This window comes from Periplaneta americana, chromosome 6 (genome assembly GCF_040183065.1).
Source record: "Periplaneta americana isolate PAMFEO1 chromosome 6, P.americana_PAMFEO1_priV1, whole genome shotgun sequence".
Classification (NCBI taxonomy): Eukaryota; Metazoa; Arthropoda; class Insecta; order Blattodea; family Blattidae; genus Periplaneta; species Periplaneta americana.
In genome coordinates, this window is record NC_091122.1 from 170,996,872 (window position 1) to 171,021,659 (window position 24,788).

Genomic DNA, 24,788 nt, shown 5'->3' on the forward strand with positions numbered 1-24,788 from the left:
TGATGATAGAGAATGGATTAATCTTGCTTAGGATAGGGACCAATGGCGGGCTTATGTGAGGGCGGCAATGAACCTCCGGGTTCTCTAAAAGCCATAAGCAAGTATAACAGATACGTTGTGAAATAGTCTACTATTACTGAAACTTACCTAAGTTACCAGATAATTTGAAGACATTATAAATATAGACTAAAAATAATTACTCAGAACTATCACTTATGAAGTAAAATACGATTATTTAAATATAATCTATCTGTGATTAGTACTAAGATTGCAATTGCATTGTGGAACTATTTTCGTTGCCCTCTTTTATTCCACCATGCAGTTGTATTTTTATGTCATGGCATGGCTGGGTGCACATACCGATAAGAGTGTTGGCAATGCAGGAAAGGATGTGTTCCGGTAATGGCTCCTTTGTTTTACATTTGTTGCATTCGTTGTACGAAGCATCAAACTACATTTCAAGCCAAATAATACCGATTTTCATTCTTGAATAATGAAATACGGAAAAAATGAAGATAAACGTGCGAATTCGAATTAAGGCCGTAGAGCAAGTGGACAGCTTCAAATACTTGGGTGTACAATAAGTAGTAAAATGAGCTTCTGCCAGGAAGTCAAAAGAAGGACAGCAATGGCAAAGGAAGGTTTTAATAGAAAAAGGAGCATCTTCTGCGGATCTCTGGTATATATGTAAATTTCCAATCTGGCATTTGTCTTTGTGACTGAGGGAAACTATGAAAAACTCCAGTCAGATTGACGGTGTTTGAAGCCGGGACCTCCCGTATGAGAGTCTCAAACGCGCTCTGTATCAATTGCATTGCTGTCTCGAGACTAGGCCTCAACGAATGAGGAAGAAGTTCTGAAGTAGTTACATTTAAATGCGGGGAGTATGAAGAATAGAAATGAAAAAAAAATATATATCAAACTTTTATTTAAAACCCCAAACATCCTTACAATCCCAACCATAGTAACAATAACAATCACGAACAGCATAAACGTTTCAGGAATGAATGCCGTGTCAATTTTTTTAAAGTTTCTAATCTACTGTAGAGGTCAATGTGCGGCAAAGGCATAAGCAAGGGAGGTTACCGGGTTTGAACCCCCCCCCCCCACTTGAACTAAAAAAAATACGTTTTTATATTTGAATACTTTTTATACATAACCCTTTTCCCTTCTCTAATTTTTGACTGCCAGAGTAACAAAATCTACATCGACATAAGGCATAGTCCTCCTACCTCTCCTTCAATACAATCCCTGTGACTGCCTAGTATAGATCTTGTAATAAAATGAAGCCGATACAATATGAAATTTAACTTGTAAACATATTGAAAAAGTTATTACGAAATGCATTGTCGATTTTAAACTCATTTTAAGAGCGATATTTATCCGTTCATTAGAATTCTGACTTTATTGTGAAACGTTCGTTTAACATTTTGTGCATTTGACAGTTCATATTTTTAATTTACTTACTTACAAATGGCTTTTAAGGAACCCGCAGGTTCATTGCCGCCCTCACATAAGCCCGCCATCGGTCCCTATCCTATCATATCTCACCTCCCTCAAATCCAGTTTATTATTATCCTTCCATCTATGTCTCGGCTTCCCCAAAGGTCTTATTCTCTCCGGTCTCCCAACTAACACTCTATATGCAATTCTGGATTCGTCCATACGTGCTACATGCCCTGCCCATCTGAAACGTCTGGATTTAATTTTCCTAATTATGTCAGGTGAAGAATACAATGCGTGCAGTTCTGTGTTGTGTAACTTTCTCCATTCTCCTGTAACTTCATCCCTCTTAGCCCCAAATATTTTCCTAAGAACCTTGTTCTCAAACACCCTTAACCTATTTTCCTCTCTCAAAGTGAGAGTCCAAGTTTCACAACCATGAAGAACAACCGGTAATATAACTGTTTTATAAATTCTAACTAGATTTTTTGACAGCAGACTGGATGATAGATGCTTCTCAACCGAATAATAACAGGCATTTCCCATATTTATTCTGTGTTTAATTTCCTTCCGAGTATCATTTATACAGGGACATCATTTTATTTTTACTTCAATTTTTATTGTACCTGAGTTTTGGAATGTACTTCACTCCCACCCCTTCTACTAGTAAACTTCCAACCGTTCACGACACAGAGCCGAGGGCGCGTAAGCAGTACTGAGTTAGTGAGCATAGTACGTTCCAGAAATATGTTCGCGTTTTCCAGTGACGAAAGAGCTTTCAATATTGGATCATATTTCCGCACAGGTACTGTCGTCCGTTTGCCTACGTCGCAGCCCGGTTTCCCCCACCTGCTTCTGTTCGCTCCTCTGTAAAGTCTAGTAGCTGGGCTGTCTTAGCTCTTTTCTTAAAACATTAATTTCTGTTAGGAATTGGACGTCTACGTAATATTAATCAAGTGTTTAAAATAACTTAAATAAAAGGGCCTCGTTAAGTAATTAACTATCACGTGATCCCCCCCCCCTTTCTACGACCCTGCGACAAAACCACTTGAACGGACAGTAGATAGCATTTCTGATTAATTTTACCTTTTCGGATCGACCAGAAGTGAAGATTGAATTTACAGTACGTAAGGTACTTTTTTTTATAGAGTAGGTACAGAATTATTTCAACATGAGTTACTCGTACGAAGGACGAAACTGGTATTTGGAATAAGGTACAATAGTCTATAGTGTGATAATATGCACAAAAGAACTGAAGCCTGTATCGAAAGGAACGGCCACCATTTTCAAAAATGTGTTTAAATATCCACATTATGATTATTTTTCAATTTAACTTCATTCCCTATATTGTACGCTAATGTGCTGTAGACAGTATAATATACACTGCATAATGAATACGTCCGAATGGATAGCTCAGTTAGTGTTTTTACTCACGAAGTGTTAATACAGTACTGTATTTTGATTAAACAAAACCCCAATGAAAATTATCAAACTCAAAATTGCGATATTTCCTAGTTTACATAAATGGATTAACTACTTTTCTTCCCTCCTATACCTAGTAAAGTGATTTGTATTTTATGCCAGTATCATTGAACTCCAGTCGTGGAAGGGGTAGCAAACGGTGTTTCCTGTTTCAATCTTTAATAGAATGGTATAGCCAGATTAATATTAAAAATGTTAGTAAAAATAAAATGATGTCCCTGTATTTGTTACTGATGCGTCATAGCGTGGTGATAGGGACCCACAATACATGGAATAATAATAATAATAATAATAATAATAATAATAATAATAATAATAATAGTAATACACAACATTTACAATACCGATAATGCAAATTTTAACAATTTTAATAATGAACCCCCTTAACAAAATTCTGCTTACGCCACTGGAGTGCGCAGTTTAAGGAGAAATTCAGATGTAAGCTCATTAACAGGTTCGTTGTAAGTTATATTTGCAGTCCAAAAGTAAATACTCCTACAAACAAATAACTATAGAAGTCAATAAATAAATAGATGACGGAAGGAAATAAAAATGAAAACAAAAATATGTGAAAAAATAAAGAGTTAAAAAAGTCAAAGAAAAAAAATTGAAAGAAAGAATAAAGGATAGAAAGAGGAAAAGTAAATAGAGAAGGAAAGAACTGAACAAAGCGAAGAAATAAAATTTAACAGAGGCAGGAAAAATGGATGGGGAAGAGAGAAAACAAAGGTGAAATGACGGCAGAAGAGCTACCGTAATGGCTTCTTCGTGTAACATTGCAAACAAAAGACGTTAGTGGTTTGATGCTACTCGTCTCTGATCTCAAATTCCAGGTAGCGAGTTTACAGCTGTCAGCGGCTATGGGAGTGGGGAGTGGGGATGGGAACCACGCCTGCGTGGCCTCAGTCAAGTTCGTTCAACTTTCTCTTTCTCCAGAGTGACCGAATTTCGTTTGCCGTGTTTTGAACACACACCATTCTCTCGTGAATCATGGCATAACTGCCAGCCATTGGGTCTTCCGATGACTTTAATATCAAATAAGCCAATGACGTCTTGAGATACAAGGATATGTATGCGTGATTCAAATCCCTGGCTGTGGTCCAATGCCATGGCAACACACGCTGTGTGTGACACACAAACAGCGTTGGTAATAATGCCACGAAAACAAGCCTAGGCTTAGGCAGAGTCGTTGAAGATAATCCTTTCCTTAAACCTGAAGACATTGACTAGTAAACGGTGGAAGTGTCATACACATGATCACTTTTGTGTTCATTTTTAATCTAAACATTAACGGGAAGTACCTAGAGGAAATTTATTTTCTCATATTATTTTAAGTACAACCTCTATTTACCTAACAGTTTCATACAATGTATGAAGTCTTTTAAATACGGTTTTATTTTTGTCCTTTATAGTACAGTCACAGACATAAAAAAATGCAAACAAATGCAGTATTCTAAAGAGAATGATGTATCTACTCTCAAGAAGTCGAGAGTATTACAGAATCACAAATCTTGTCTTAAATGAAACCTAAGAGACTGCTAATCAATTTTGTTTGACGATTTTTTAGACATTTTAATTTTTATATTTATATTTTTATTTTGTTTTCTTATAATAATAATAATAATAATAATAATAATAATAATAATAATAATAATAATGATTTATTTTCCCTTCGCCATTACTTGCCTACTCATGTATTACATTTGGCTATAGTTGAATCTGTTATCCAGTATGGTATAACTGGATGGGGGAGGCATTACAAAAACTGCTCTTTTTCCTCTAATTATGTTGCAAAAACGTTTAATCAAAATTTATTTGAAAAGGCGACTGGATTATCCAACAAATTTGATCCATTCCGAATTCAATGTTTTTAGAATTGACCAAATTTATAAATACTCTTTAATGAAATTCTATCATAAAAATAGAATGAAATTTGTAGCTCAGCCAAATGCTCATAATACAAGACGAAATGAAATTCTTAAATTAGTTGAACCTAAATGTTTCACATCTGCTGCTTTACTAGACAGTACAAATTATGGTCCACGGCTATATAATTCGATAATAAAATTTCATCCAGAATTGACTACTTTAAGCAATGAAATTTTCAGATCCAGAATTAAAAAATTTATAAGACAGACTTCCCTGTATATATATTATGTACCATGTATTGTAAAACAAGTTTATTTCTATCCTAAGTGTATTTTTCTATTTTATCTTGGTTACTATATCAACATGACCTGCACTAATTATACTACTAATAGTAATTTAATATTAATCCATCAATCTCAACATCGTTTCTTTTTTCACTCAGTTATTACTAGTATTATTATTTACTAATTTTATTACAATCTTTATGTGAGCCTTTTTCTTAAGTATTTTGTCTACAAAGTATGTGTATCTATGTAACGGAACTGTCCACGAACACGAGCTTTGCTCTTTCGGGGTATTTTAATGTAACGTTTTTATGTATATGTTATATTAAATAAATAAAATAAATAAATAAAAAAAATAAAAAAAATGTGAACACAAAGAAAAATTGCACGTCTATTTTTAACTTATTCTTTAATTTGCAATTTGACAATTTCCTCTTACAGAATTATCTATGTATAATATAAGAATATGCCCTGAAAATGTTATTCAATTACCAACAGTAATCTCACTAGATGTTTTGATTTATCTAGAGAAAATCAAAATTCGAGTGGAATTTAATCGACTATTACACGATTAGAAGAAAGTATATAAAGATTAGAAGAAATAAAGTACTCTAACAAATAAAATAGATATTGAGTTACTAAAATTCTATTTCACTAATGTTACCTTCACCAAAGAGTTTGAATGGAGCCGCCATTTTCAGTCGATTATCTATGCGGGAAACTAATTACGATCGCAACGTATGTTTTATAGTACCGAGAAAAATTTGCAATTTGAAATGTTGGCAAACAAAGAAACAAATGCTAGGGTAGTGATAAAAAGAAACAAATGCCAGGAAGCGATAAAATTGTGCGATAAGCAGCCATGATTGGTTGAGAGACGTCCTTTCGTACAGTTTTATTGATTAAAAGTGGTATGACGTAGTAAAAGTGTAATAGTCACTATACTTAATAGTCTGAGATATTACATATTAAATGTTGAAAAATGTAAAATAAACTCCGGATATTCAACGGAGAAGTTTGAGCACACATTAAAAATGGCGTAAAAACAATTAATTCCTTCCCAACTACCTTGAAATTTCGCTCAAATGAAGTCAATACTATTAAGTATTTTTAGTTTAAAAATAAAAAAAAGTTAATTTTGACACACATTTGGACATTTCTGTAGGTCCTTCCCTTTAGAGTTCATACGAGTCCACAAACATCTATACAATTATGTATCTTCGAATTTTTATACGCGATCAAAAGACTATTCCACAAAGGTATGATGTTGTACATCACAAATTTTTGGTGAAAGTTGTTGTAAAGCATGGAGTTGTATATTTCCGTTCCACGAAACAATTATAGTCTCTCGTACATTACGGTTAGAGTTACGGAGAATATTGAAGAGTAAGGTGAGAGAAGTAGACAAAACAAGCGTTGCAGAGGGTTTTTCTCGGGGTACTCCCGTTTCTCTCTATCATTAAACCAACACTTCCCACCTCCCCTTCATTTCATCTATCAACCGCGAAGTAAAAACAGGCTGGGGGTAGTAGTACGTGTTTCCAATTGTGATATAGGATGGGCCTAGGGTTTATCAGGCTCTCGTTTGCGGATGGAACCTGGCTATATTAGAGTACCTGACAAAATGAGTGCACTCATCTTTCAAAATTAATACACAAATATTCTGCCTGCCATTAAAACACACTACTAATGACTCCATCCCCATTTGATTGATTGAATCCACACCTATGGAGTAACGATTAGCACTTCCAGCCTCGGAACCAGGTGGTCCTGAATCGAATCCCGGTCGGGGAAAATTACCTGGTTGAGGTTTTTTCGGGGTTTTCCCTCAACCCAATATGAGCAAATGCTGGTGGTGGACCCCGGACTCATTTCATCGGCATTATCACCTTCATCTCATTCAGACGCTAAATAACCTAAGATGTTGATACAGCGTCGTAAAATAACTTACTAAAAATTGATCCATTGGTTGATTGATTGACTAATTGATTGTGTAGTAATTCTGCTTGCAGTAGTATTGACAGCAAGACGTTATTCTCCATGGTATTACGTGACATTCTCCTTACAGCTGGAGAAAACCTAAGAAGAAACCCAAGCAGGTAATAACCAGCCCAAGCGGGATTCAAACCCACGTCGACCTTCAGTTCGTTAACCTCTAAACCACATCAGTAGTAAGATTCTCTCAATTACCTTAAAGACACGGCCATATTAACACATGAAATCCGCAGTTGCTCATCTTGCCAGAAAATATTACGAACCATTCACTTAAGAAGCTTGTTGGCCTTGCTTGCTCAATGGGTAAACAGTAAACATTTTAACGACTAGAAAGAGAAACAAGTAACCACAAGTCAATTTTTATGAAAGACCTGAAGGTTAACATGACCGACAAAGCGAAGTTTTTCAATAGGTTTCAGTATGCTGACATGGTTGTGCTAATTTTCACAGAAGTGATTCAGCTAATATACATGAGCTGATAATCACTTCGTCTGGTTCCACGAAATAAGTGACATCTGTTCGCCGAGTTACTAGAGATTTTCAAGTTCATTCGAGTCATGAGTGTAAAAAGGAGATCTAAAATATGGATGGCCAGCTTGCTACTCCAAGAGTTTGGGACTTAGTAACTTTTCGTTCCGCAAATGAATCTTTCAATGTTACATTTGTTGGGATCAAATTTCTGCACATTTAAAGGACAAAACTAAAATTTCTTTCAATCATTTTTTAACATAATATAATGCTGTCTTAAATTGACTGACCATATTGGAAAATCAATCAATGTTTTTCCCAAAACACGCTATGAAATGTTTCATATAAAATAGTTTTTATCTCGAAAAGGAAGCGAAAATGAGCAAAATTGTATGAAACTTTTTTGTTTGAAATATCTCAAAGAATAACCCCCTGAAATTAATGACACTACTTACGATTCATCCTTCCAAGTAAGACTCAAGCCATAATTATTGGACATAAGCGTTTAGTTAACTCCCTTAATAACAGTAATCTTTCAGTTGTTACCTTTAACAACACGCTAATCCCTTATTCACCTGTCGTAAAAAATCTTGGCTTCTTTTTTGATAATAATCTAAGTTGGAATTTTCAAGTTAAAAAAACGATAAAAAAAATCTGTTCCTCCATTCACTCTTTGAGTCGCTTGAGAAACTTCTTGCCCCAGCAACTAAAACTTACCCTAGTGCAAACCCTAGTAATGCCGCACTTCGATTATTGTGACGTTTTGTTAAGTGACCTAAGTTCTGAACTGTCAGTCAAGTTACAGCGAGCTCAGAAAATGTGCGTCAGATACGTGTGCAACATCCGACGATCATATATCACCGTCCTTCGCAAGTCTTTCGTGGCTCCGACTTAAAGAACGCAGAACTTTACACTCTTTGTCTTTACTCTTTCGAATTCTGCACACCTCATCACCAAATTACCTTTCGTCTCGTTTCTCTTATCTATACTCTAACCACGACGTAAATACCAGATCACTTATCTGTGGCACGCTAAATATACCTCTTCATAGAACATCTTGTTATTCCTCATCTTCTACAATATCCACCTCGCGTCAATGGAATTCCTTGTGACAAAGTATTAGGGGCTGCAAGACAATAAACACCTTTAAGAACAGCTTAAAAGATAACCTTATTAGCATTTCACTCCAATCATACTGATTTAAACTATCACTGACTACATTGTTACTTTTTTCTTTAGACATCATCCTGATTGTGCTGTATTTTCAAAATTGTCTCATAATAATCTCTTTCTATTATCTAATATCATTTGAAATATATTAACATTCTATGTATTTTAGTTTAATTCTGCTACACAGTTTATTTCAGTGTTTAATTAATAGTTCACAGTATTTTGTTGTTTAATTCGTAAATAACTCTTGTATACATGTAACTCTCATCTAAATCAAATTGTTGAATTCTTTGTAAGTTCATGCATATTTATATACACTTTTTGCTGATTGAGTGGAAGAGAAGGCCTTACGGCCTTAACTCTGCCAGCTAAAATAAATCATTATTATCATTATTATTATTATTATCATTATTATTATTATTATTATTATTATTATTATTATTATTATTATTATTATTACATAAAACCCATACAATATGTAATATTTCCGTAACTATTGTGTGGGGGAAAAAGCATGGCACATTAAATAGAGAGTAGAGCGAAATGGCCCGCGTGAGAAAACATACTTTTGTTTCCATAGTAACACGAGTGACGTCGTCGTATTGCAAGAAAATGGGACTTTATCCGTATAGGATTCCGATTAAACGTTTCACATGAATAAAAAAATAGATAAAACAATAATGATGATGATGATGATGATGATGATGATGATGATGATATATCATGTCTTACTTTGCAAGTAATGTAACAAGACGTTATGAACTACGAAATTATGCAACTTGGCTTGTCATTCGATGCTCAGATTCGAAAAGGGCCCTAGGTACTCACTGTCATAACTATAGCCCGGATATTTGGCAAAATGCCTTTTTTTTAATGGATGGAAGTAAATCATTATTTGCATAGATATATGCTAAATGTGATCTGGATTAAATCAAAGTGATGGGGCCAATTTTTATTTTGCCTGTTTTGCTTTTTTTTAAGGTGTTTCTTACTTATAAATGTCTTTTTTTGTCATTTTAAAGCGATATTTCTTATTTATTTGCAATTTTCTAATTAATTGTAATGTGTATGAAATTTAAATATTTGAAACAATGATTAACTTAACTTTACTAACAATAGCAAATAAAAGCAATTTATTTCGGTGCTTAATCTGCTAATAATCGTGCTTTAATACTATTGGTGTAATATGAATAATGATCGACAATCCACAATTACAAATATAATGTTGTCATGTCTTCACGATACCAACAATCAGCTTTATAATTTTAAATATTAAGCTCGTTCTCATAGAAGTTGTCACTCAGCATTTTCAATTGTTTGCTTTCGTATTTTCAAATCTTAGTGTTAGAATTTTGTGCTAACGTGTTTATTATTGTAGGAGAAAGAAATTTGAGTGAGGAACAGTCAGTTATTGTCGGGTGACAGAAAAGATCGGTTAGCTAGAATGCCTAAATTCAGTAAACTACTGAAAAGTAAACTTCATGCTTACGTTAGTGAATTTGGTGCCCATGTGTTTTCAACCGATGGAACAGTTTTGTTATGTAAGGTTTGTGAAAAGACAGTTAATCACGAAAAAAAGTATTTTATAAGTCAACATGTGTCAACTACGATGTAAATATGTCAGTTATACAGGGACATCACTTTATTTTTACCAACATTTTTAACATTAACGTGGCTATACTCGGAAACACGTTACCCCCTTCCATTACAGGAGTTTGGTGTTACTAGTGCAATATGTAAACAAATCATATTACTAGCTATAGGAGGAGAGAAAAGTAGTGTATCCATTTATGTTACAGGGAAATATAATACGATATTACGATTTTCAGTTTGTTTATTGCTTTTACGGTATATTATCAAAATACAGTAGAGTAGTAACCGTTTTTTTTTTTTCACAAATTCAACTCTTAAGGCGGTTGTATTTATTATATAATGGCTACTTTATTCAGCATATTACCGTACTTTCGGTAACTCTAATTTCACTTCTGCTCAGTCCACACAGATAAAGTTATTCAGTCATGCTACACACCGTACCTGTGCGAAATAAGCAGGGCCAGATGTTTATGGAGATCGCGAAAATCACGACATAATAGATATACAATAGAGTTTTACTAATCTTTACGAATTAAGTGATTCTGATTAATAATGTGCGGATAAAATAATCGCGACAAATCGCGAAATAGAGTTCTAATAGCGAAATATGAACACATTCGCGAATTATTATTATTGTGTCGTTTTATAACGAATTTCATATTCCGAGTTCTTTTTTCGGACTAGTTCTTCTTTTGAATTTGTTATAATATCGAAGTAGGCTACACTACATGGTATTCCAGGTGTTCTGATTACATTAGTGAACAAAAAAGACGGAGAATTCAACATTTCACTAATAATTTGAAAGTGTTAATTTGAGGGCTGCAAGTTTCTTTCGTGTTTAATGCATGTGTGTTAAACACAGTCTCAATCCAAGAAATATTTTCTATCGGCTATACCGCACCTTTACCAGAATTTATTTATTTTATTTTATTGGGTTATTTTACGACGCTGTATCAACATCTAGGTTATTTAGCGTCTGAATGAGATGAAGGTGATAATCAAAGCTCGGAAGTTGGGGACTTGTGTCTTTGAACGTGGCTAAGCGACCGGACTTCAATGTCAACAAACTCCCGCTTCCAGCACGGAGGTACTGTCAGGTCTGCTATAAAAGTGGTTCCTGGCTGGAACAACATAATGATAATATTATGATAGGTTGAAACATCTAATTTTATAGCATATATATAAATAAACATGCAAAATACATCAAATTTACAGTTCTGCTCTGTACATTTCATTACAGTGTATGACTACATGCATTCGAAGATTTTCGAACCCATAAATTCTTCGTCTGTTAGTTAAACATGATTTGAAACGAAGGAAACTTATTTCCACGTCACATGAAGTGACGGGAGCAAACTTTAATTTTTTTATTTTATTTATTTTAACTAGCTACCTAGTGAGTACAAATTGCATTTATAAAATAAAAATGTTTCTAGCCACTACCGTAAGAGTCAGGCTCGTGTACGGTGTGGTCTTAGTGAATAATATAACATAAAATTTACAAGGACAGTTTACTAAATACAGTAATTAACTTAATTCAAATCAATAAATACAACACAAGAGCAAGAATAAAGAAGAAAGGGAAAACGAGAGAAAAATACACATTTAATATAAATTGACAATCCGACAGAAGCATCAATAAAAACATGAATATAGTCGATAGAAATAAAAGGTAAAAAAAGTACATTTGTTACTATTATATATCATGGATAATTTTACAAAATTCTTTTTTAAAAGTTTCAATTTTAAAAAATTTCAAATTTGGAAAATGGTTTGAAATTTTATTATAAAGTCTTGGGCCTAAATAAAATACTGAATATTTCACTGTCACTGTTTCCTGTTCGATTTTCAGCAGATCTCGTATCTGAGAAAGATAAGTATATCCTAAATTTTTCTCGCAAATAGTTTTCAATTAGTGTATCACTACTAGGGAAGGTCCCTCTACGACTTGATCCATGGCTATGGACAAATTCTCCATCAATTTAAAGGACTGCAATGTCTTTCAATGAATGCCCGTTTCCAGCTCTAGTTTATGTGTGGTGCAACTTACAAGATATAAACTCTGCATTAGAAGAAAATAATGTATCTCCTCAGAATTCCTCCACGAAATCCTGTACCTAAAATTTAAGAAATGCATTTTCAAACTTCCATAACACCCATTCGAATAACACGTATTTTCTAATTCCTCAAACAGACCGTTTACCTGTAATTCTCTTAATGTCATTGGCTTCGACGTGACACAGTTTATTCGTTCGTCTTCTTGCCATTCGATGTGACCACTTTCTTAGTACAAACGACTGTCCCTGAGCACTTGCAGCGTGAGCTTTGTGTACGTTATGCCTGTAACCTTACTCAAGCACACGACACACAAGTCCCCAAGATCCGAGCTTTGGTGATAATGCCGGTGAAATGAGTCCGGGGTCCAACACCGAAAGTTACCCAGCATTTGCTCGTATTGGGTTGAGGGAAAACCCAGGAAAAAACCTCAACCAGATAACTTGCCCCGACCGGGATTCGAACCCGGGCCACCTGGTTTCGCGGCCAGACGCGCTGACCGTTACTCCACAGGTGTGGACTTTATCAGAATTCAACGAACCTTTAATATTAATTATTTGGAAAGTACCTAATATTCATACTGAGTTAATACTCCAATTTCAAAATAATTGTATTTTCCAAAATTTCCATTAATACCCGCCAAGAGTACAAATCAATCTCCAACAATCTCCGCCGACACCAATATTAAAAAACACAAATGATAAAGTTAATCTCCATAAATACCTGCCCCTGAAAATAAGCTTCAATAATATAGGCTCTTCCTTCTATGGAAAACGCAACCATATTTTGAAACACACTGTATTCTGTACTGTTTACTTCACTGCTAGCAGACTTCGAATGCAACAGCTGCCGTAAGTTTGTGTGGCTGACGGGAGCAAGAACATTAGTGAAAGGGGTTGGAGTCAAGTACATTCAGAAACGCAGGTACAATGAAAATGCTAGTAAAAATAAAGTGATGTTCCAGTATTTTATTGCTAAAAATATATTATGCCTCTTTTAAATTTATAATGCCTTTTTCAAAGATTACTGTGCATTTTTTTACGTTTTTATTGCCTTTTTTTGCCTGCCTATTTTAACTGTCACAAATGCCTAAACATCCGGGCTCTAGTCATAACAGTTAAAATAACACTGTCTTAGGTTTGTTTATACAGCCTGCCTCTGTAATCGCAATGTGAACATTGTTACCCTTTAGTTCAGGCCTGCAGAACTCGTAAGAAGGGGAAATATGACGTCAGCCTCACTCCACTTCTATTGGGGATGATCGACTTCCGCGTAGAGTTATTTACCTTCTCTTGTCGTCAAAGGTCCATCAGTGGTGGCATGTAATTTTCAAAAAGAATTGTAATAAATTCATTGTTTTTATAATGCGTTATCTCGTTTCAAGTTTTACAATTATGCTAGATTTCCTGTTTCTTTGAGATTTCTTTGCACCTAACCTGTTTTAGATTTTCGAAAACTTTCCTCCTATCATCACCACTACGGAAACGTAAATTTATAGCATTTAAGTAATGAACCTTGAAAGTCACTATTAATTTCAATTAAAAATGAACACAACGAGTGAAGTCCTTAATTTTACAGTATATAAATAAATAATCAATATACAGTTCGTAATAATGAACTTACCCGAAAGTTTGTGCATTCCATAATTCTTAATATGGACTTTGTTGAAATGTAGTTTAATATTGAAACGACGAGTGGAAATAAATTGGATGGGACACAGTAAACAAGGAATTCTTTCGTCTTCAACAACAAAATAATCATATTACTATTTCCTTTGGAAGTAGTATTCCTCCACGGGTTTAGATTTTGCCATGTTCCAGTTCTCTTTAAACTGCAGTATGCGTATTATTTGTTTGTTTGTTTACTTATTTACTTACTTATTTAGGCCTACTTATTTATTTATATATTTATTTATATATGTATTTATTTACTTCTTTACTTATTTATATATTTAATTATTTATTTATTTGCGTATTTATTTATTTATTTACTTTCTTATTTATTTACTTATGTATTTATATATATATATATATATATTTATTTATATATTTATTTGGCTGCAGTGCGTTACAATGTTTAATGACAGCATTGACATCCGGTCATATAGCTATCACTCACTTATCAACGTACAATTTACTTATCGTCCTATTATTAGTAAAACCAGTTAAGACCAGTAATACAAGTTTTGTAAAAACAGGAATTAAAACTTTATTAATGCATGAAAAATCATAATAAATTCCTCAAATAAAGTAATTGGTTTGTTGCCTGCAAGCAACATTTCGGACTTATTTCATTTTAGTAGAATACAGAGCACGGAAAGACATGTCAGGGACTGTACTTAACTTATCTTACACAAAAAGTGGATTTAATCGGCTTTACTAGTAATAGTACGATACACATAGGTAGACCTTCTTACATTATTAGCACACATACATTTTAAAATTTATTTTACATGTCTTTTAATTTATTTATTTCCCTCATTCATTTTTCTCTTACTTTCTAAAGGTATGTTCCTAAGGATTTTATTATCTGTTCATTTGTAATTCTTGATAGCGTATTGTATACCTGCCGCCGCGAATGAATGTTAATGCAGCCGAGCGTAACTAGAACGTCATGCCCGCACTGGTAGAAAAGGTGGGTGGGGTAAGAAAGGGGAGTATAGCAGTGCTCTCAGGAGCTACAGTTCTGCAGGCCTGCTTTAGTTGGTTGTGTCTCGATGGGTACTCTCACTTCTGTGGCAAAGTACGGGTTAGAAAATTGCTAATGTAAGAAGAGGATTTCCGCCGGAGAATAGTCGAAATAATCGACAGAAGTCACTCAACTGTTGAGCAAATTATTGAAAGACATAAAGAGGAAAAACAGGCCCATAAACCAAGAAGGAGCGCCAAGAAAACATGGGCTGTACTGTACAGTGGGGGGGTGGAAATGGGTTCTGAGAGAAATTCCCACAAAGTTGGCTGCAAATATAAAACAACATTTACATAAACATTTTAGTGCTGACGCTGTAAAAAGGGTACTGAAGAAACACAGTTTTCACGGTAGAGTGGCTAGAGAGAAGCTCTTCGTTAATAATGCAGAGCAAGTGGAATAGAACTAGTAGTAGATAATTCACAAAAGAATCTGAAATTTCTGGGAAGCGTTTTATTTGCTAATGAAAGTAAATACATTTGGGTCAGATGATGTCATTCTGTATGGTAGGATCCTGTGGAGACAATATAATATTTTATTACTCAGTCAATGACAAATCAATGTAAAATAATGACTTATTTTTTATAGTAATTAAGTTTTTATACATGAATTACAAAATTGCGAACGTTTTCGCCTATTCAGGCATCCTCAAGCAGAGTTATATAATATCTAAATGTCACATACGTAGCTATTGGTGGTGAGTCATACCAGTTACAGTCCTAATAGCAGCAGGTCGTCTCACCTCTACGTAAGTACCTCCATAACTTAGCCCTCCAATTAATTTTTCAAATTCTACTAAAATTGATATTAATTATTATTTCATTGCAGATAATTTACATTAAACACAGGATGTTATAGTAATCCATACAGTTGCTAACTATGCAGTTGTCACATTTTAAACGACGTTAGTACTTTTAAATATCCAATCCGATTACAATTTACATTTGATATTCCCATTTCTATTATATTTTTTATACATTTCAGATATTCACCACTCATTGGACTGAACAAGAGTTCCACATATTATGAAGTTTAATTACTAAATGGTTTTAACATTTTTAACATTATTTAAGTTTACTACCTGTAATATTACATTTTAATAATGGAGATGGCTTGTACATCATTAATTCAAATAGTACTCACCACCAATAGCTACGTATGTGACATTGAGATATTATATAACTCTGCCTGAGGATGCCTGAATAGGCGAAAACGTTCGCAATTTTGTAATTCATGTATAAAAACTTAATGACTATAAAATAAGTCATTATTTTACATTGATTTGTCATTGACTGAGTAACAAAATATTATATTTTATTCATTTATAGAAATTTACAATCTGAATATTCCATCATGCTTTCTAAGTTAATCCTGTGGAGAGTTTCTGCAGAAAAATGTAAAACCTGTGGTTAAAAGCTGAGGTGAAGGTTTCGAAATGTAGGGTAGCAACAGTTGTGGAAAAACTACGGGCAGACGAACACTGGGGTAGCATAGGGCCGCAACCCATCTTCCCAATAGCAATTTTATCAAACACTTGCAGAGGGCATAAGTTATTGCTCGGGCATGACGATGGTTAGCAGATGGCAGATAAGACGTATCTGTTTATAGTGAAACCTGCCTTTGCGGTCACTTCATTTAAACGGTCACCTGACCAAAAGGCCAATTTTCTCTGGAACCAATTGGATTTTCCATAAGATCAATACAAATTCTCTCTCTATTTAGCGGCCACCTCATGCGCCGGCCAGCGGCCGGGATCTATTTGGATTGGAACCTGACTATAACAGTCACTGTCCAACAAAAAATCTTTTCACGGATGCTGTCTGACCTATTTTTTCGATGGTTAAAGGACGGGAGACAATAGCTAAGTGTACAACAGTACATATCTTGGGGGTTAGTTGGTTACTGTTTATGACTCATTTGTCACTTTCCACTCCGACCCTGCACAGCTATAAATTCTTACTCGTTTTTAAAGGATTGAAACACGGACTTTTCGTATCGAAAATGTCACAGTATGTTTTAGGTTAGTAGTTAACCATTCGAATTTTTGTATTTTTTTCCTCCTCTTTCTATCTTTCTCTACTTGGACCAGCTTTTTTTTTTTTCTTCAGAGCCCTCCCTACCAAAACTTTAAGTTTTAAGAAAAAAGAGTGTAAAGGGGGGAAGTTGGCAAAAGACAGAATAACCCTGCTGTTTTTTTTTTTTTGTAATGCTCCAGGAGAAAAAGAACCACTCTTAATGATAGGGAAATCATTGAAACCGAGAGGTTTAAAAAATGTTGACATGGGCTTACTGGGGGTGAAGTGGACTGCCAACAATAAAGCTTGGATGGCATCATCATTGTTTGAGAATTGGCTATGCGATTTCAATTCGAAGATTAAACGACAAAATCGCAATGTGATCCGTGAAATTGGTGTTTCTTCCTACAAATACGACATCACACATCACACCTCCAGCCCCTTGAACAAGGTATTATTCAGTCATTTAAACTAAGGTACTGCAAGCGAGTTTTGAAAATGCTAGTTGCCAAGAATGGAAGAGGCTGACATTAATATGCACGATTGTTGTACGTGCACAATACTAAAAAGTCAATGAAATTCAGTATTTTCATGCTGATTCATAAAAACCGCAACCTTAATCAAGCGGCCATCTGATAAAACGGCCATTTTACAATGTAACTTCAGATGGCCGCTTTAGACAGGTTTCACTCTATTTAGTTTTATTAAAGCCCGGATTTCTAAGCAAAATGCATATTCTTTTCCACACTTTTAAAGGTAAGCAGAAAGGTTATACTTCGTAAGACACACCTAGATAAGCAGTTTTAACTATGTTTGTTAGTGCTTTTTGCAGGAAAATAGTTTTGCTTACTTACTTTATTATTTTCAATTAAAACAGCATATTTTACCCAAACTGTAATTTTAAAAGTACATATTTCACTCCTAGCCGTCATTTATCACTGATTTCCCTTTTTAATTGGCTAATAAAAAATTAACTTCCGTCGAATGCGTGAGAAAGCAATGCTAGGGTATGACCCAGGATGTTGTGAAATACTGCGTAGTTCTAATTAGGAGAGAATCTTGGGATTCCCCAGCCAAGCTTCTGCGACTGGCAGTATAAAGACGTGGATCTTCTTGTTTTGAGCGCGAAGAAAGTGTTTATAAAGTCACCGATTAGAATACAAAAATTCCGTGGACTCCTTCCAAATTTGTCTTTACCTCCTCAGCCAATTTTAACTCGATGGGGTACGTGGTTACAGGCTTTCTCAGACTAGGCGGAACATTTCAGTGCAGTGAAAAATGTTTTGAATTCCGTAAATGCAGAAGTTGCAGTCAGCTTTGCCACAGCCCACGAATGTTTTGCTAAAAACGGCATCCAAGAAAAGATTCAGTACATCCATAACCGTTTCTCCAAAATACCCGAAATTTTAAAGCAGTTGGAAGCTCGAAATAATTCCTTGGAACATTCACTTTCTCTGATAGACGAATTTTCTGTAACATTACCTCCAGAAACACATGGGGTTGCAAAAATTGCGTTCGACAAACTCTGTCAGGTATTACAGAAAAATTCCGGTTACAAAACACTGTGTCATATTTCTAAAAAGCTTTCAGGTGAAGAAAGAGGTATTGAAGAGGAATTCGCCGAAGAAATGTCGTGTTTTTCACACGCACCTGTGACGTCATGCGACGTCGAAAAACATTTTCACTGTACAATCAGACGCAGGAGTTTCACACAGGAAAATATCAGGATGATCTTCTTTGTATACTGCAAGTCTTCAATAAGATAACAGTTCTATGAAACAAATAATTTATCATATTTCCGTGTATTCGTTTTTGCTTATTTTGGTGCTTATTTTCACCAGTGTGGTAGTGAGTCTGTAAAGCTTCTATCTTTTATCAAAATTAATATTTATAACCCCTATAGAAAGACTCTGCTGAAAATGACAATGTTATACATTTCATGCTATTTTCGTGTTACATTAATCAAGCAACGTTTAAATTGGTGGGGTATAAAGAAGGTACTAGCATAAACACTGCAAACAATACGATATTAAAGCCTATTAAATATTTATCTGGACGTCGTATTTAAACACTGCCCCACTACAACATATGGTTTTAACTGTTTATTTTGATCTACATAGCGCTGTGCTCAGTTTTAATTCACATACGTACCGGTTACCATGGAAATTATGTATTTATACAGTTAATCTCTAATGTACTATAACTTGCCAATTATAATTCAACGGTGACATATGTTTATTTAATTAATATATTTTAAAATTTAATCCCCTGTTCATATTACTAATAAAAACACAACACCTGAGCTTCATAGCTAGGGCTTATGGGAAGTTCATATAATAGCAATAATAATTAATTGTAGTGCCAAATGAGATATTGAGGACAATAAACTTAAATTATTTATATTACCGATACAAAACAGCTGGACATAAATAAGATTACTAAAGAAGTTAAAAAATCAAACAAGTATATTGATTTTAATAAATGACAGCTGTCAGCAGTATGGAATGATGATAAATGCCAACAAGACGAAGATCATGGTCATAGGAAGAAAAGTAAAGAAGGTAAACTTGCGAATTCTAAATGAGGCGGTAGAGCAAGTGGACAGCTTCAAATACTTGGGATGTACTGTAAGCAGTAACATGAGCTGCTGCCAGGAAGTCAAAAGGAGGATAGCAATGGCAAGGGAAGCTTTTAACAGAAAAAGGAGCATCTTCTGCGGATCTCTGGTAGTATGTAAATTTCCAATGTGGCATTTGTCTTTGTGACCAAGGGAAACCATGAAATAGAAATGCAACCCGCACACCACTATCACAGGGAGAGGGGTGAAGTGGGTATCTCCTCAGGTAATGCAGTGAATGACAGTGCAGAGACGGACTGTGACCAAAAAATAAAAATATAATAGGCCTATTCTTCTACTTATTAACTACACACACTTTTTTCCGTGTTAACTTTTATGCTCCTATTCATTATTTTTGTTTTATTAATAGAATAAAATAGATTTTCTTATTTATCATAAAAACAACATGTAGTTTACATCAGCAGATATTTTAAATTAGAAAAACGTACCACTCTGGTCACGAAGTTGTAAATTACACTACATACTTAAAAATAGTCGAAGTATTTTACCCCGATTATTGTTTATTAATGAAATATTCAAATTACACTACATACGTCGAAAAGAACGTCGAAATATTTTACCCCGATCAAGATATAGAAGCCGATACTTTTTATTGTTCATTTATTAATGAAATATTCAATTTACAGATAAGGGCGTGGTAGCCTTTATATTAAGAAAAATAATAGTAGTAATAATAATAATAATAATAATAATAATAATAATAATAATTATTATTATTATTATTATTATTAATTTATTTAATCTAGCACAGCTAAGGCCAGCAGGCCTTCTCCTCCGCCCAGCCAGACTAATTCTAATTGAATACAATTGGTTACATAGTTATCCAGACCATAAAACAACATGAAAGTAAATAACGAAAGTTGGATAAGTAATGTTAGTGAGCCAATAATAATAATAATAATAATAATAATAATAATAATAATAATAATAATAATAATAATAATAATAATAATACTTACAAATGGCTTTTAAGGAACCCGAAGGTTCATTGTCACCCTCACATAAGCCCGCCATCGGTCCCTATCCTGTGCAAGATTAATTCAGTCTCTATCATCATACCCCACCTCCCTCAAATCCATTTTAATATTATCCTCCCATCTATGTCTCGGCCTCCCTAAAGGTCTTTTTCCCTCCGGTCTCCCAACTAACACTCTATATGCATTTCTGGATTCGCCCATACGTGCTACATGCCCTGCCCATCTCAAACGTCTGGATTTAATGTTCCTAATTATGTCAGGTGAAGAATACAATGCGTGCAGTTCTGTGTTGTGTAACTTTCTCCATTCTCCTGTAACTTCATCCCGCTTAGCCCCAAATATTTTCCTAAGCACCTTATTCTCAAACACCCTTAACCTATGTTCCTCTCTCAGAGTGAGAGTCCAAGTTTCACAACCATACAGAAGAACCGGTAATATAACTGTTTTATAAATTCTAACTTTCAGATTTTTGGACAGCAGACTGGATGATAAGAGCTTCTCAACCGAATAATAACACGCATTTCCCATATTTATTCTGCGTTTAATTTCCTCCCGAGTGTCATTTATATTTGTTACTGTTGCTCCAAGATATTTGAATTTTTCCACCTCTTCGAAGGATAAATCTCCAATTTTTATATTTCCATTTCATACAATATTCTGGTCACGAGACATAATCATATACTTTGTCTTTTCGTGATTTACTTCCAAACCGATCGCTTTACTTGCTTCAAGTAAATTTTCCGTAATAATAATAATAATAATAATAATAATAATAATAATAATAATAATAATAATAATAATAATAATAATAATAATCAGGTAATTTAAATATTTATTCTGTGATATATATAAAACCATTAAACATTGAGAAACCTGAAACAGCTATTATTCTTAACAAGAATTGTTAGAAAAATATTTCCTTAGTCTATTCTTAAATTGATTTGATGTCTGACAGACAGTCCCTGACATTACTCGGCAGGGAATTCCAAATTCGAGGAACAGCCACAGTGAAAGAAGATGAATATGAGGATGTTCGATGGGAGGGAATGGATAATACTGAGGAGTGTTGTGATCGTGTGTCTAGGTTATGATGGGTGGATAAATTTTGGAAACGAGACGCAAGATAGACAGGAGTGGAAAAATGCAATATGTGTGAGAGGAGGAAACGACAGTGGATTTTCCTACGAACTTCTAGACGGAGCCAGGACAACATTTCGAGGGATGGTGTTACGTGATCAGCTCGGCGAATATTGCAGACGAAACGGACGCACATATTATGAACACGTTGTAGTCTCTGCGCCGAAGTAACACTTAGGTCAGTAAGCAGAATATCACAGTAATCGAAGTGGGGCATCACGAGAGTTTGCATTTAACATCTTTTTCAGGGCAACGGGTAGAAAATTCTTCAGTCGCCTAAACTAGTGGATTAATGAGGATACTAATGACAACTTACATTACTTTTTACACTTCATTTAAAATTTTACAACAAATTAAGTATCTCATATTTTTGCTACCTGCACAAAAGAAATACTTTTGCTTCCATGCTCCTTAAAATTAAGTTTTTACATATTATCTGTTATCTTGTAACTTTACATATGTACGTCCGCTACTGCTAAATTGTCTTATATCGAAGTGATGGCTGTCAACAGGGGCAGGGCATAGTTGCGCCCCACGGTCAGATCAGATGCAGCAGATAAAAAAGGATCCCTCTTTTGTGAGCATAGTTGCGCCCCGTTCCCTTCAGGTAGAGAAAAGGGGCATGGCATAGTTGCGCCCCGATGAAATAGGTAGAGAAAAAGACACTATGGAAACTCGAGCCTCGTAATCAACCAACCTTATTGATTTATTATTCGATTTAATATTCATTATCGATACCTTAAAATGAACACATGAAGTTGGAAGTACTTTATTAACTGACATATTCAAATGAGTGAGCCGTTGGAGTATGGGGCCTTAGCAGTCTTTGAATTTTATTAGAGATTTTCACACCGTCTGTGACGTATAGTGAGATTAATTTAAAATGAATGTTAAGTTTAGTGAAAAGGGTAAAAGAGTTAATAATTCACAATGGTTCTAAGTTTCAATTTTCGAAACCCTGTACCGTAGGGTTAAGATATCGATGTACAAACAAAAAATGCAGTTCATTTATTGTGTGTGATCGATAAAAAAAAGTGTTATTTTAAATAGCAAAATTGATCATATGCTAGGCCTACCTGATTTCAATGCAGCTATCACTGTAATATTTTTAAGTAATTTGTTTATATTATGACAATCAATCACTTTCGTGTGTACTATGCTCATCGGGGCGCAACTATACCATGTCCATTCAGCTACCTGATTTCTTCGGGGCGCAACTATGCCATGTCCCTTCTGCTACCTGATTTCTTCGAGGCGCAATTATGCCCGGTATGGCATAGTTGCGCCCCGCGGTCAATTGAGAGGCCTAGGCATGGCATAATTGCGCCCCAAAGAAATCAGGTAGCAGAAGGGACATGACATAGTTGCGCCCTGAAGAAATCAGGTAGCAGAAGGGACATGGCATATTTGCGCCCCGAAGAAATCAGGTAGCAGAATGGCCATGGCATACTTGCGCCCCGATGAGCATAGTACACACGAAAGTGATTGTCATAATACAGGGACATTATTTTATTTTTACTTGCATTTTTATTGTACCTGCATTTCTGAATGTACTTCACTCTCACCCCTTCACTAATGTCCTTGCTCCCGTCAGACACACAAACTTACGGCCGCTGTTGCATTCGAAGTCTTCAAACAGTGAAGTAAACACTGCAGTGTATAGTGTGTTTCAGAAATATGGTTGCGTTTTCTATAGAAGAAAGAACCTATATTAATAATATTGTACTAAAAATTATATTCAAGAAACGATAAATTCAATTTCAGAGAATATGCTTCAAAATGTTTTTAATAATATGCGTACTGAATTGAAGCCTGCATTGTAATGAACGGCAATCATTTTCAGCAAATTGTTTAAATATTCAGATTAGCTTTTTTTGAATTGAGGTGGCTAGAAGCAAAGGAATGCTAGTGACATTTGTAATAACATGAGTTAAGTGCATCCAGTGTAAGCAAAAGTATCTAAAATTTTAGTGGCAAAGGGATATTTTAATCGCATCACACATTAAAATTTAAATAAAAAACTTCACCGATTTTACGAAAGCTTAAATATTTAAACCCCATTTTCTCAAAAGTAACTTAAGTGCACTTACTGCCCTTTACTTATGACCCCCTCAATTTAAATGCACTCTCTATATTGTATGATAACATCAATAATTAATATGCTAAATAAAGTAGACATTACATAACGAACATAGACGCCTGAAAAGTTGAGTTTTTGAAAAAAAAATGTTACTACTCTACTGTATTTTGATAAATTCCGTAAAAGTAATGATCAAACTGAAAATCGTAATATCGTATTTCCCTACAACATAAATGGATACACTACTTTTCTCTCCTCCTATACCTAGTAAAATGATTTGTTTACATACTGCACTAGTAACATCAAACTCCTGTAATGGAAGGGGGTAACAGTGTTTCCGAGTATAGCCAGGTTAATGTTAAAAATGTTGGTAAAAATAAAGTGATGTCCCTGTATAAACAAATTACTTAAAAATATTACAGTGATAGCTGCATTGCAATCAGGTAGGCCTAGCGTATGATCAATTTTGCTATTTAAAATAACACTTTTTTATTGATCACACACAATAAATGAATTGCATTTTTTGTTTGTACATCGATATCTTAACCCTACGGTACAGGGTTTCGAAAATTGAAACTTAGAACCATTATCAATTATTAACTCTTCACCCTTTTCACTAAACTTAACATTCATTTTAAATTAACCTCACTATACGCCACAGACGGTGTGAAAATCACTAATAAAATGTCAAGACTGCTAAGGCCCCATATTCCAACGGCTCACTCATTTGAATATGTCAGTTAATAAAGTACTGCCAACTTCATGGTGTTCATTTTAACGGTATCGTTAATAAATATTAAATCGAATAATAAATCAATAAGGTTGGTTGATTACGAGGCTCGAGTTCCCGTACTGTCCTTTTCTCTCCCTATTTCATCGGGGCGCAACTATGCC

At 34.6% G+C, this 24,788-nt stretch overlaps 1 protein-coding gene across 2 annotated transcripts in view; it reads right to left on the bottom strand.

Moving 5' to 3' along the window:
* Positions 1–24,788, bottom strand: part of rho-5 (rhomboid-5) — a 579,824-nt gene that overhangs the window by 554,213 nt on the left and 823 nt on the right. The gene's annotated exons all lie outside the window — the stretch shown is intronic.